The 10279-nt window shown below is 42.3% G+C and overlaps 1 protein-coding gene across 1 annotated transcript in view; it reads left to right on the forward strand.

The window, feature by feature from the left end:
- The window catches only part of LOC119416581 (laminin subunit alpha-5), an 87700-nt gene that overhangs the window by 70778 nt on the left and 6643 nt on the right, over positions 1-10279 (forward strand). The gene's annotated exons all lie outside the window — the stretch shown is intronic.

Genomic DNA, 10279 nt, shown 5'->3' on the forward strand with positions numbered 1-10279 from the left:
TCCCTCTCCTCTCTACTGATGTTGGAAGGTGGTGGTTTGGCATTGCTGAGGCAGGATGAAACTTTGCACCTCAGACTGAGGAAGTCTCTCGGATGAGAGACGAAACGTTTCTAAATTTTTTTGTTGTTTATACTGAGAGAGATCACAATAAATCAGTGTGTCTGAAGAATAATTTTTGTTTCATTTGCTGGAGTTATTTATTATTGGCTGTATGTCTTGTGTTTGTAACCATGTGGTATTTATTTAGTTTTATATTCTTGTAAAACTGCTATAGATCAGTAGCAGTTATTCACATATTAAAAAAGTATGAATCTAAGACAAATAAAATCAATTTCCTTCCATCGTTCACACTGCGAAGTGAAAACTAACTAATGGTGTATCGTATCGGGCCCGATACTCGTATTTTTACAAATACAGTAGTCCCTCGCTACTTCACGGTTCGTTTATCGCAGACTTGTTCTATCGCGATTTTTCAAAATAAGATTGGACATGGACACTGATGGATGAGCCACAGGATTGGCATGGAAGTTTTATTTAAAATGAATTATTTTAAAATATTTAGCACCTCCTGCACCTTTGTGCAGCCCACTGCAGGTTAAATTTCCTGCTGCAGCTGATCAGCTGATCTCCATGCAGAGCGGAGGAGTGGGCGCGGCCAAGAGGGCTTGCAGGTGGCTAAGAGCAGCGGATGCAGGGATCTGAAATCATGACATGCTGTCTCTTTTAGTCAAGTCAAGTCAGATTTATTTATATGGCACATTTAAAACAAACTGTTACCAAAGTGCTTAACAAAAAAGATCATATCATCAAATACAAGTAACAAGATAATAATAATTACAGCATATGGAATAAAAATATAAAACACCAAACATTTTCGAGCTTTTACAGTTTTGAAACATTGTTTAGAATATTGCAAGAGTGTGGAAAGGGTTAAACACCTTTATTCACACACACACACACACACACACACACACATATATATATATATATATATATATAACTAAAATAAACTACTACTTACTACTTGTACTACTATTCCTACTTCACAGTTGTTCACTTATCGCGGGGCTTCAGGGTACGGTAGGGGTTGAACGACTACATAATTTTTAAACTCGACATTAATAAAATAAAACTCTAGTAGAACTCGTACTTGATGACATCATAGAATCTAAAGATGCAAAAAATAAATAAGTAAAACCGCAAAAAAGGTCATTATTTACAAAAAAGACCACCAAACATTATAATAATAATAATAATAATAATAATAATCATCATTTTATTTAAAAAGCGCCTTTCATGACACCCAAGGACACTTTACAGTAAGAACAAAGATCAACAGGAATAAATTACATAAAGAATATAAAATACATAAAGAATATAAAATACATACAGCAAAGTTAAGGATAAGCGAGTCTAAAACATTGGTAGCGTATATTATGCTCCTACCATTTATCAAATAAGTCACAGGAAAAACTAAACTATTAATTTTTATTATTATTATTAAGCTGCAAAAGTAAAACAAATGTGCGGCACATCAAAAACCAAACCAAAAACAGTGGGGGGGACGACCACCCCACACCACCGCCTGCAGTGGTGCGCATTAGGTTTAGTTTTAGAGATTAATACGTTTATAGGTTTTTTATAATCTAAAAAAGTTCAATCCGGTCCTCTGGACGTTCAAAAAAACTAAACAAAGCAAAACAACAAAAAAATCTAGAAACGTTTCGTCTCTCATCCGAGAGACTTCCTCATTCTGAGGAGCTGTTTTCAGCTCAGTCTCTTAAATAGCACCTTCTCAGAGTGGATCAACCAGTTTTGCTGCTGATAACCAGAACCAGCTGATCACATGCTCAAGAAGGACCATCAGCCTAACAATGGATCATTAGCACCTGATGGCTGTTTACTGTTCACAGAGGGCTGAGTGATACTAGCAATCACAGCATTGTAAGAGGGGGACAGTTGAACCTGGAGGCTCCACCCCTGTTTAACGATGGACGATTTCTTTTCACAAAGATGGCCTCCTTTACTCCTCTCTTAAAGTCAAGTCAAAGTCACTTTATTGTCAAAAACTGCAATATGTACAGGACATACACAGGATTGAAATTACATTTCTCTCAGACCCCGATGCAACAATAACCATTTAACATTAAAACATTTATTAAACATAAGCATAAAATGAAATAATAAAAGCGTGATACTGTCTTAAATTGTACTATACGGTATAAAAATATTTTAAAAAGTATATCTATAAAATAAAATGAAATGAAATGAAGGTCCTGACATTGATATTTGTAGTGAGTGGCAAAGCAGCATATGAAGTGAATGTACACAGTGTATGTATGAAGTCCTTGATATTGGTGTAGGTAAAGTGACATGTGCAGTAAGACTAGTAAAAAAATATATTTGTAAATCAGCGGTAGTGTAATATAAGCAGCAGTGTGAGTATAAACAGTAGTGCAAATGTAAACAGTAGTATGAATAAAAACAGTGGTATGAATATGAACAGTAGTTTGAATATGAACAATAATATGAATATAAACAGTAGTTGGAAAATAAACAGTAGTTTGAATATGAATATGAACAGTAGTTTGAATATAAACAGTAGTGCAAATGTAAACAGTAGTGCAAATTGAATGAGCACATGAGCCTGTGTTGAGTGTATAACCTGTTTTTTTAATGATGCAGAGTTCAGTGTTAGAAAGTTTTTGTGTTGTGTGGAAATGTGTGAAAGTTTTGTGTGTTAAGGCGATACAAGAGGGAGGGGAGGCAGAGCAGGCAGAGAGTTCAGCATCCTGACTGCCTGATGAACAGAGCTGTCTCGCAGTCTGCTAGTTCGAGCCTGGAGACTCCGCAGTCTCCTCCCTGATGGCAGCAGGCTGAAGAAGCTGTGTAGTGGGTGTGTGGGATCACCTGCCATGCAGAGGGCTTTCCGAGTGAAGAGGGTACTGTGTAAGTCATGTAGTGAGGGGAAGGAGGTGCCAACGATCATCTCGGCTGCTCTCACGATGCGCTGGAGTGTCTTGCCGCAGGATGCAGTACATGCACCGAACCACACCGTGATGCAGCTGGTCAGGACACTCTCTATGGCACCCCTGTAGAAGGTGCACATGATGGGGGTTGGAGCTCCAGCTCTTTTCAGCTTGCAGAGAAAGTAGAGGCGCTGGTGAGCCTTCTTGGCCAGTGATACAGTGTTCCTGCTCCAGAACAGGTCCTCTGAGACGTGCACTCCCAGAAACTTGGCGCTGCTCACTCTCTCCACAGTAGTACCATTGATGGTCAGAGGAGCATGCTGGGCGTGCATCTTCCTGAAGTCCACAAGAATCTCCTTTGTCTTATCCACATTCAGAGAGAGATTGTTGTGTCCGCACCACAAGGCCAGGCGGCTCACCTCGTTCCTGTAGTCTGTCTCGTCATTGTTGCTGATGAGACCCACCACAGTTGTATCGTCTGCAAACTTGACAAAGTAGTTGGAGCTGTATGATGGTGTGCAGTCGTGTGTCAGAAGGGTGAATAGAAGTGGGCTCAGCACGCAACCTTGGGGGGGCCCCTGTATTCACTGTGATGGTGCTGAATGCGTTCCTGCCGACCCGTACTGCCTGTGGTCTCCCAGTCAGGAAGTCTAGCAGCCAGTTACACAATGAGGTGTTCAGCCCCAGACTGTCCAGTTTAAGGATGAGCTGTTGGGGGATGATGGTGTTGAATGCCGAGCTGAAGTCAATGAACAGCATTCTAACATACCATACCATACCATACCAACTTTATTTATAGAGCACTTTATGCACCCAACAGGACCAAAGTGCTTTACACAATTATATAATACAATACAATGATAAAATGGAAGGGTAAAATTTAAAACAGGAATAAAATAATAAAATAAAATACAAACACAATAAAACAAGGTAAAACATCTCAGATTGTGCTAAAAGGCCAAAGAAAAAAGATGAGTTTTAAGAAGGGACTTAAAAACCTCAATTGAAGAGGCCTGTCTTATGTTCAATGGAAGGTCATTCCAGAGCCTGGGAGCTATCACAGAAAAAGCTCGGTCCCCTCTAAGCTTACGCTTTGTCTTCGGGACCTTCAGAAACAACTGGTCAGCTGACCTGAGTGAACGAGAGGGTGTGTAAGGATGTAGCAGCTCAGACAGGTATGGAGGGGCATGGCCATTTAAAGCTTTAAAAACAAATAAAAGTATTTTAAAATGAATCCGGTAATGCACCGGCAACCAATGTAAAGAGGCCAAAACAGGAGAAATACTGTCAAATTTCCGTGTACCTGTTAAAAGTCGTGCAGCTGCATTCTGAACCCTCTGAAGCTGGGAAATACATGAATCACTAATACCTATGTAAAGTGCATTGCAGTAATCTAGTCGTGTGGTCACAAATGCATGGATTGCTGTTTCAAAATGCTGTCTGGGAAGAATTGGTTTTACTTTAGCCAGCTGCCTCAAATGAAAAAAGCCTGACTTTACAACTGTTTTAATTTGAGACTCCATCCTAAGACCAGCATCCATCTTGACCCCTAAATTTGTAACAACTGGCCTGACATACTGAGCCAAAGAGCAATCAACAGGCAGAGAGTCTTCATTCGAGCTGCCAAAAATCACTACCTCTATCTTGTCTTCATTTAATTTCAAGAAATTTTGGGCCATCCATGCCTTCAAATCCTCCAAACATAGAAACAGAGACCGAAGAGAAGTGGAATCTGCTTTCTTTAAAGGTAAATAAATCTGTGTGTCATCAGCATAACAATGAAAAGCAATCCCGTATTTCCTAAAAACAGAGCCAAGAGGAAGGAGATACAGTAAGAACAAAAGAGGACCCAAGACTGAGCCCTGCGGAACACCACATGATAGAGGAGCAGAGGATGATCTATTGCCATCAAGACAGACACAAAAAGTGCGTTTTGTCAAATAAGACTTAAACCAGTCTAGAGCTGTTTGACCAAGGCCCACATATTGTTCCAGACGAGCAATTAAAATCCTGTGATCAACTGTGTCAAAAGCAGCTGATAAATCCAACAACACCAAAACAACACAGTCACCAGAATCAGTTGCCCAAAATATATCGTTAAAAACTTTTAAGAGAGCTGACTCTGTGCTATGAAGTGATCTAAAACCAGATTGGAAAATCTCTAAAATATTATGTTCAATGAGATAAGACATTAGTTGCTTATAAACTACCTTCTCAAGAATTTTCGAGATGAAAGGCAATTTTGAAATTGGTCTGTAGTTCGCTAGGACAGCAGGATCCAAATTTGATTTCTTAATTAGAGGCTGGACAACTGCATGTTTCAGATTTTCAGGAACAACACCTGAGGACAAGCTACTATTAACAAGAGCAAGGATCGACAGACCTATAATATTAAAAACCTCATTGAACAGTCGAGGTGGAATAGCATCATCTGGAGAACCAGTTGGCTTCAAGTGACTAACGACCTCCTGCAGGGATTGCAAAGTCACACATTCAAAGCTATTAAAAACAGCAGGGCAAGACACAGTATCAATAGGGTCATACACAATGGGTATGATCTGTGCCCTAATAGAAGTGACTTTCTCAACAAAAAAGTTTAAAAAGCTTTCACAAACAGCAGGGGAAGTCTCCACAAAAGCACCATGTGGGGCATTTAGAACAGAGTTAATAGTTTTAAATAAAATAGCTGGATTGCAACTGTTTGATACAATTATATTTGTCAGGTATCTTCTTTTAGCGTCTTTTACAATCCTTTGATAACAGCGCCAGCATTCCTTCAATATTTGCAGCGACACCTGCAAATTATCCTTTTGCCATTTTCGTTCAGCTTTACGACATTTCCTCCTGGCAGCCCGAGTGTCGTCATTTAACCAGGGTTCATGTTTGGATTTTGCAAGTCTAGTTTTTAACGGTGCCACCGAATCCAGAGCTGCTTTGCTAGTAGAATAAAACCAGTTGCTGATATCCTCGGTTTTATTTCTGACAGTCTCTGGGATTGTACAGTTCTTATTAAAAACAGCAGAAAACTGAACAGCAGTAGAAGGGTTAAGAACACGACAGAACCGAACTGGTGCACATGGTTTAACCTTAGTAATAGACTGCTTTATCTCAAATAAAACAGGCATATGGTCTGAAAATAACGGGTCACCAATCACTAAATTAAAAACTGGTAGACCATAAGATAAAACCAAGTCAAGAGTGTGTCCATGCTCATGGGTAGCACCAGTTACAGACTGCACAAGATTAAAAGACTCAATAACATTAAGAAACGACTGAGCCATAGGTGAAGTAGGACAACAGATACGAATATTAAAATCACCAACCAATAAAACTCTGTCATATCGTGGCATGATATCAGCCAAGAAATCAGAAAAATCACTTATAAAATTTTTGTTATATTTAGGGGGCCGATAGACCACCGCACACAACACTGGGTGGGAGCTAAGAAGTTCAAAGAGACCAAGCTCAAAGCTACCAAAACGGACTGGATGCAACTGTTTACAAGTAAAACAGCTTTTAAAAACCGCTACTATTCCTCCTCCTCGTCCAGACATCCTTGGAAAATTGAAATAGCAGCAGTTTTGCGGCAAGAGTTCATTAAAAACGCTGGACTCACCCATACCAGTTGTCCAAGATTCCGTTATGAATAAGAAATCAAGGCTTTGAGAGGAAAAGTAATCCTTAATGGCGAAGGTTTTGTTAGCTAGCGACCTAGCATTTATCAGACCGATCCTGGCAGAGATTGGCGGATCTCCGCCACCATCTGACGTCCGAGATTCCCGGCGAAGAGGTCGCAGGTTGTGAAGATTCACCACACGTCTATAGGGCCGAGGAGTGCAGGGAAAACGGGGCTGGAACAGTCCATCATGGCCTCCATCAACAGGCACTAAACAGGTACCCACAGGATCCAACGCACGTAACGGGAAGTAGAGGCGCGGCACCCGCCCACGAACATTGAATGGGTCTGGACATCGATGCCCCAAAGCAGCCTTCAAACGCACCAACCAGCCGCTACGTTTGCCACGGCGCTTCCGTCGAAAAGGTAGAGGCCAGAAGCGACACAGGTAAGCTGGAATGCCCAGCAACAAGGGCGGGGTTTTTCCACTAGTAAGATTCCACGATAACATATTACCAGTCGAGGCTCCAATCGAAGCTCCAATGTCTAGCAATTTTTGGCGATCATAGACAATCCGAGCGTTTACACTTGCATTGAGGATAAAAATAGACAACAGAAAAAATAGTAGGAGTAGCAGACAGCGAGCCTCAAACACTGGCGCCATCTTGCCATCTTAACATAAGAGTCCTTAGTGTCCAGATGTGTGAGGGCTGTGTGGAGGGCATAGGAGATGGCGTCGTCGGTTGAACAATTTGGCCGATATGCAAACTGGAAGGGATCCAGGGAGGCAGGAAGGACAGAGTTGATGTGTTTCATGACTAGCCGTTCGAAGCACTTCATCAGGATGGGGGTGAGTGCCACCGGACGATAGTCATTGAGGCAGGAGGGCGATGCCTTCTTTGGGACAGAGATGATTGATGATGGTAGCTTTGAAACAGGTGGGGACGATGGTCTGACTCAGCGAGATGTTAAAGATATCTGTGAAGACTGCTGCAAGTTCCACTGCAAAGTCCTTCAGCACACGACCAGGTATGTTGTCAGGACCAGAAGCTTTTCGGGTGTTGATCTTGATGAATGATTGCCTTACACTGTCGGTGGACAGCGTCAACACCTGGTCATCGGGAGAGGGGGGGAGTTTCTGTGCAGGTGTGCTGTTACTTGCTTCAAACCGAGCAAAGAAGTCATTCAGCTCATTCAGTGTAGAAGTTGTGCTGACACAGGTTTGTGGGGCTGGCTTGTAGTTTATGATGGTCTGTATTCCCCGCCACAGACTCCGTGTATCCTTGCTGTCACTGAAGCGATGAGCTATCTTCCTGGAATACTGCTTCTTGGCCTTTCTGATTCCCCGGGACAGGTTGTTTCTGACTGCCCTCAGGTCCACCTGATCTCCTGCTGTGAAGGCAGCGTTTCTGGCTCTCAGGAGTCTGTAGACCTCTGCTGTCAGCCATGGCTTCTGATTTGCCCGACCAGTGATGGTCTTGAGGTCAGTTATATCATCAATACACTTGGTGATGTATGAGCATACAGTATCTGAGTACTCTTGAAGATCTGTGTTGTTGTTTTTGGTAGCATCTTCTTTGAACATATTCCAATCTGTGGTGTTGAAACAGTCTTGAAGTGCTTCTGAAGATCCCTCCGGCCACACTCGTACCTGTTTGCAGACTGGTTTGGTGACTTTAACCAGTGGTCTGTATGCTGGCATTAGCATAACACTGATGTGATCAGAGGTGCCGATGTGGGGGAGGGGAAGGGCCTTGTAGGCTCCTTTCATGGTGGTGTAAACTTGGTCCAGTGTATTGTTTCCTCTTGTTGGAAAGTCTATGTGTTTGTATGTCTTTGGAAACACACTCCTTAGATCTGCATGGTTAAAATCACCAGCCAAGATGAGAAAAGCATCAGGGTGGGCTGTCTGCTGCTCACTGATGTGCAGATACAGTTCATTTAGTGCCTAATTTCTATTTTTGTTGCCGGAGCTTGGGGGTATATAAACAGCAACAATTATAACAACTGTAAATTTTCTCAGTAAATAGAATGGTCGGCCTTTAATAGCCATAAATTCCACTACAAGTGAGCAGTGTTTGTAGACCACAGCAGAATCATGACACCAGGCGTTGATATAAACACAAAGTCCCCCGCCGCGGGTCTTACCTCCCTCAATGAGAGCTCTGTCTGCTCTGTAGCATGTTAGCTGCTCGAGCTGAATAGCATGGTCCGGAACGTTGTTATTAAGCCATGTTTCCGTGAACACAAAAACACAACAGTCTCTCAGAGTCTTCTGTGTTGTTCGTAGTAGGCGTATATAATCCAGTTTATTGTCCAAAGAGCGTACGTTAGCCAAAACCATGGATGGGATGGCCGGCTTGTGTGGGCTAGCTGCTAGCCTAGCTCGGATACCTCTGCTTACCCCGCTTCTGCTTCCTGTCGCGCCGCTTATGGCGCTTCCACTGTGGGCGGGATGAAGGAGTGAGGGTCGGTGATGGTACCGGCTTCCAGAGCAGGCCGCAGTCATGTAGTTCTTCTTTGAGTTCGCTGTTTATTCCTAAAAGTGTGGTTTTTCCGACATCAAGCAGGAACTCACAGCTATACTTGCGTTTTAGGACATGTAGACATGACGAAGATATACAAGCACATTCCGGCTTGCAGGACAAAGAAAATGAAAACACAGTTTTGTCGGGAGGGAGAGAAGCTGCAGCGTGTGCGCACGCCGCCATCTTGAAAGGCCATCGTTCCTCTCTGTCCAGGATGTGAACATCTTCATCCCTGAAAGAGTGACCTCTGGCCTTTGACATGAGTGTAGACCTCAGAATCTTGGCCTGATGTTGTTGCTCTTCTGTGCTGGTCCATCCTTTTGGCCAGTGGCTGTTTAGTTTCCCCAATGTAAGACTGATCACCCTCCTGACACTGAACAGTTTACACAATATTACTCTGTTTATTTTTACTCGTGACACGTGACGCAATGACGTAATGGCAGCGTAATGACATCACCACAAATACTCAATGTGAAATTAAAAAACTCAGTAGATGTCGTAGGAATCGATGTTTAGATTACTCAGTTAGTCTGTTAAAGCCCTAGGGTACGGATCCACCGCAATAAACGAGGGACTACTGTACTTGTACTTGTAAAATATGCCCCGTTACCTGTGACAATACCACAGTATCTTCTGCCACGTCATTCCGCTTCTGCTGTGCAAGTGACCAAAGGTTGAAAAAATGTCTGTATTTTGGAGATATTTTAAGATAAACAAGGATGATATTAAAAAAGTAGATTGTCTGCTGTGCTCAGCTAAACTGTCAAGAGGAGGGGTGAATACCAGCAGTTTCAATACAAGTAATTTGATTAAACACCTGAAGACGAAACACGAGGCGGAGTTCAAAGAGTTAGCTGCTGCTAGCAGCACATCACAACAACACTGCAGCAACTTCCCCAGAAACATTGGCTCCAGACAATCCACGTGCAGTCATGATAACTGAAGCTCTTACCCAATTCATGGCTCTTGACAACTAGCCATTTTCAGTGGTGGACGGTTCTGGATTTCGTGGTCTTCTCACATATTTGAGCCTCAGCACGACCTTCCCAGCTGACACCATATTGTTGAAAAAAACTTTGCCCAAGATCACAAAGTTTGTTTTCTCAGTCATCCAGGTATATAACAACAAAAAAGGTTGAATCATGTCATCTGGACTTCGTTTTTTT

Source organism: Nematolebias whitei, chromosome 11, assembly GCF_014905685.2.
Source record: "Nematolebias whitei isolate Nwh7 chromosome 11, NemWhi1, whole genome shotgun sequence".
Taxonomy (NCBI): domain Eukaryota; kingdom Metazoa; phylum Chordata; class Actinopteri; order Cyprinodontiformes; family Rivulidae; genus Nematolebias; species Nematolebias whitei.